The sequence below is a fragment of the Alnus glutinosa genome, chromosome 14, assembly GCF_958979055.1.
Source record: "Alnus glutinosa chromosome 14, dhAlnGlut1.1, whole genome shotgun sequence".
Classification (NCBI taxonomy): domain Eukaryota; kingdom Viridiplantae; phylum Streptophyta; class Magnoliopsida; order Fagales; family Betulaceae; genus Alnus; species Alnus glutinosa.
The window spans coordinates 19,924,611-19,929,718 of NC_084899.1; the positions used below are offsets into that span (position 1 = coordinate 19,924,611).

The 5,108-nt window shown below is 33.2% G+C and overlaps 1 long non-coding RNA gene across 1 annotated transcript; it reads right to left on the reverse strand.

Moving 5' to 3' along the window:
- Positions 1-3,823: 3,823 nt before the first annotated feature.
- On the reverse strand, positions 3,824-5,108 carry LOC133856948 (uncharacterized). The gene is made up of 3 exons (XR_009898261.1): positions 4,742-5,108; positions 4,551-4,640; positions 3,824-3,995 (listed from the first exon to the last, which is right to left on the reverse strand). It is a non-coding gene; the product is annotated as an uncharacterized LOC133856948 (long non-coding RNA).

The window sequence follows — 5,108 nt, forward strand, 5'->3', positions numbered from 1 at the left end:
CTCCAATTTGTGATCCTAGCAACTTTGAATATATATATATATATATATATATATTTTATGAATATTGATTATTGTAACAAAAATATAAGTAGTAAAGCATGCATGCTAATATGCTATGAAAAGGCTTTCATATATACCGGGCAATTTTTGTAATTTTGATCCCAACAAATCAGTCAAATTTACCTATAATTTAAAGTGATATTACTTGGACCCAACACGGTGGTGCTAAACTCCAGATTCCCACGAAATTTCCTTCTACTTTCGTGGGAAGACCAGAAAAGAGAAGAAACCTTTTGATGAACAACACAACCATAAATATATGCATATAATTCATTGCACAAGAAAGTTACAGCAGAGAAACCTTTCATGTGATCGTGATCGAGGTGGCCCCAATCAAAATGAAAGTGATTGCCACTATCCACTAGGGACCATGGTCCCTGCAAGTTTTTACTATTTCAAAGAAATAAGTTTAATTAGAATAGTACGTGAAGTAATTAGTATGATTGGATGGAACATTTGGAACGAAAAGGAAAGGAGATCGATGAGATGAGATGAGATGGAACCAAAGACCAAGTAAGGGTTTGTACCTAGCTCTTTAAAATCCCCTTATCATCAATAATATTTCTTGTGAGAGAATTTCAAACAAGAAGAGACAAAATAGATAAATTATAGAGAGTTTGTTGAAATGATTTTTTTGAGATATTCACCAAAATTTAGTGAAAACTTTGAAATGGAGAGCTTGTTGTGGATGCTCTAATATTGAGGGCATTAATTTCGACCGAAAATATTTCGCATGTAATAAAATTTTGATAAATGCTAGAGAAAACTCCAATTACTACCCTTTGATGTTACAATCATATCTTTAAATTTTTAAAAATAACAATTCTATAATAGTTTATTAAATAGCATTACTCTAAATATTTTCTACTTCCTTTTTGCATTATCTATTAAAAATTTATTAACAATCCAAAAATAAGCTCTTAGCACTTTTATAAAGTGTCATATTATACTCTACACTCTTCCTCTTTGAAGATTCACGTCCGATTCAACAAAATTTACTCTTTATTTTAGTTAAAAAATTTCTCTATTTTAACTATCTAATTTTTTAAAGCACTTACATCTGCATCAGCATTTTATCCATCAACTTTCACTATTTCATTTAAATATTTTTTTTAAATGATTTTTTTCTTTTCTTTCATTTTTCATTTCTTAAAGGCAAGTAAGAACAATATTTGGTGAGTGAACAAATTGAGAGCATTTTAGACCCATTTTCACATTTTGACTAGGTAAGATAATATGTAGGCTATTTGTGACGGATTTGGCTTAGGTGCTGTGATTTCAATAGTCAAGATCTAGTTTTAAGTGTTTTATAAAAAAAAGAGAAAATAATGTTAGATCTTGACCATTCAACAAACTACAACACCTATACTATATATATATATATATTTAGAGAAATGCTAGAACTCCTTCTACTGTCCTTCTGGAGTTTTTCTATGCTGACATGACATAGCTTGATCTCTTTCTTGTTTTTATTAAAAAAAAAAAAGGGGTAATTACCTTTTTCCCCCATGAACTACCAAAAAATGCGCAATGCCCCCATGAACTACCAACTCGACCAAAATAGAGCATTCAACTACCAAAGACAACCATTTTCCCCCCTTCCGTCAGTCAAAGGGGTTAAAACAAACGGTCAACGGGTCATGTGCCGTTTTATATGGGGGTATGTTGGAAGATGATGGTAGTTCATGGGGGGAAAAGAGGAAGATGGTGGTAGTTCATAGGGGGAAAAGAGGAAGAAAATGAGGGTAAAACGGCGTGTGACTGACAGAAGGGGGAAAAATGATTATCTTTGGTAGTTGAATGCTCTATTTTGGTCGAGTTGGTAGTTCATGGGGGCATCGCGCATTTTTTGGTAGTTCATGGGGGGAAAAGATAATTACCCCCAAAAAAAAAGAGAAAAGAAACATAGTACCATGTTAACATAAAAGAACCCTAAAAAGACACTAAAAAAAGCTTTATCATTCCTTTTTTTATTTTTTTTTTTTATTTTTTTTTTATAGCACCTAAGCTTAGCCAGATGACAATGCTCGCTTTTAAGATCAAACAACAGGAAGATTGTCTGTTCTCCATCTCTTGGCTGCTAACACGCCGTAGAGGGACTCGCGCCCTTTGGATATGATCACATGATTCTGAAACTTCAACCGTGCATGGTTTTTTCCATTCCAAGGAGCCAATCATGCTACCTTAATTATTTTTAATTTACACACCTCTGTAGTTGCATGGAAGATTAAAAAAACAACGAGAAATGGAACAATACTATATCAACGAACAATGAAATACAAAATAATATTTTTCTTCTTTCAAATTGGCTGGGGTGGTAATTCATATAACATTTATCATGTTAGCCATTAAACTTACCAAGTTTAGAAAATAATGTGACAATTTATGTGACATTTAAACGTTAGTTACTAACATGTGAACTGTTACATGAGAGTCTACGTGACATTCATTTCATAAAATTGAACTAACACATAAATTTATACATAGAATAAAAACTGTTGTACCCAACCATTTTCCTTCAAAAGTTGCGAAACAATTGATCCCAAATGACACATTTGTCAAAACGTCCCACTTGAAATAGAATATAAACCAAGCTAGTACTTGCACTTGCTTAATCTCACCTAAAAAAGAAAAAAATAAGAAAAAGAAAGAGATTGATCTCAAATAGACATTGATCATGAGCTTAAATAGTACAGGCTTTCAATTTTTATTCTACTTGAAAGCACGTTATCTAGGGCTTCCCACAAGGACAAATGTAGTCGTTCATGGCATAAAGTAAAGGATTTGATGATTTGTGAAAGGTCATGTGAGGGTAATGGAACAGAATACTGAATACCAATATATATCGAGTATTAATTATTGATACTCACTACAAGAAAAATGGTCTTTAGCGACGACCCTGAGTCGTCGCTATAGCCCTTAAAGTGGTTGCTATTGACTATTAGCAACGACTTTGGTTGTCGCAAAAGTGGTCGCTAAAACTTCGTCGTTAAAGACTAAATAGCGACGACTTTTTATTTTGTCGCTGATAATGACTATTAGCGACAACAGTTGTCGTTGCTATTATTACAAATAATGGTTGCTAAAAATGCCTCCCGAGATACACTGTCGTCGCTAATGATGTACACATTAGTGACGATGTTGTGTCGTCGCTAATGGTGCACACAACAGCGACGACTCAATGTCGTCGCTAATGTGCACAAAACAATGACGACATTGTGTCGTCGCTAATGGTGCACACAACAGCGACGACTCAGTGTCGTCGCTAATGTACACACAACAACGACGACATCGTGTCGTCGCTAATGGTGCACACAACAGTGACGACATTGTGTCGTTGCTATTGTGCACACAATAATGTGCACACAACAGCGATGACATTGTGTCGTCGCTAATGTGCACACAACAACAACGACATTGTGTCGTCGCTAATGATATTTTGCATATTAATTAGGGACTACGTAAGTCATCACTAATGATAAATAATTTTTTTTAATAAAAAATTGTGTCAATTACATTTTTTTTTTTTTTTGCCAATTAATATTTTAATGTTTGGTATGAATTATCTAAATTGTATTTATTAATATGCAGAAAAGATAACAAACCAAAAATAGAATTTTGGTTTGCCCTCGGCTCACATCTTTAAGCAAAGCATCTATCTATATTTATTAAAAAAAAGAAAAAAAGAAAAAGAAAAATACAAGAAATAACTAAAATGCAATCCCAATTGCCAAATTGTTTAAGCATAACAATCATCCTCAAAACGAAATATGATAAAACATTAAGTATTGAAAAACTAAGTCTTCCTCGTCAAATTACATCTAGAACATTTGGTGCATCCAAAAATCTGATAAAACATTAAGTGTATCCAAAATTTAATTAATGCAACTATAATTTAACATAAGCCACAAGAGTGTCGGCGGTGGTAGATTCCCCTGGCAAAAGAACAAATAAATAATCGCTATTAGCAAACTGAAGCCCAAACAGAAATATAACACTACACTTCAAATAAAAATAAAAACTATATTTCAATAAGCAATCATTGAGATCCTCCTTCAAAAATATATTGGAACACTAAAGCATGTTCAACGCATCAAATCCAACAGTTGAATACTACAGAATTAAACTACTTAAAAAGCCATTTTCTAAACTTATGAATCCAATAGAAATTCGAAGTGTAAAAGGATACACACCTAAGTCAAATAATAAACAGATACCAAATTGTACCAAGAAACAATACAATTACCAGACCATATGCTAAAATCAACTAGGCCCTTAATCTCTCAGAGTAGATGAAGCAAGGACATGGATACGGAACTATTTATGAAGAGCATAACCGACCATAAAGTAAATTTCAAGAAATAATGCATCTGAAGTGAAAACACAAGCTGCTCCATTTTAAATACCTTTTATCTTCTCATTCAAATAAAACATCCAAATATACAAGCTATGCAACTTAATTCCAAATATAAAGTTCGAATGAAACATACCATACTCTATAGCACAAAAGACGTGAAGTTTTCGAATCGAATCTCTTTAACCTTGCCCATCAAATTGAGCAAAATTATGACCTTGTGCTCCTATAACATATAGAAAAACAAACAAAGGTGTCAACTGTCAGAAATTAGCTGTTGTTGTTCAATTAAAGCACAGCAAAACATATTTGACTCAACCATTTTACCTAAAATACGTGACAATAGAAGATCATATTGGCGCTTTGATTCTTTCTGAATCTCCTCAACATGTCGGTTTGCTTCTTTTTGAATCTCATCAATACGTCGATTTGATTCATTTTGCATTTCTTCTATTTGTTGATCTCTTTTTCTTTCTTTTTCCAATAATTGATCTGACAACTTGGTCACTTCGAGCTTTGTTTCCTTTAACTCAAGGTTGACTTGGGTGCCATATCGCGAATGTGAAGAGGATGGGGTAGGTATGACATATTTTCCCATCCCTCTAACATGGCCAGAACGTTTCCCACCAAGAACTTGTGTAAATATTTCATCTTCATTTAAGACAACTTCTTCGTCAACCAACATTTCTTGCAT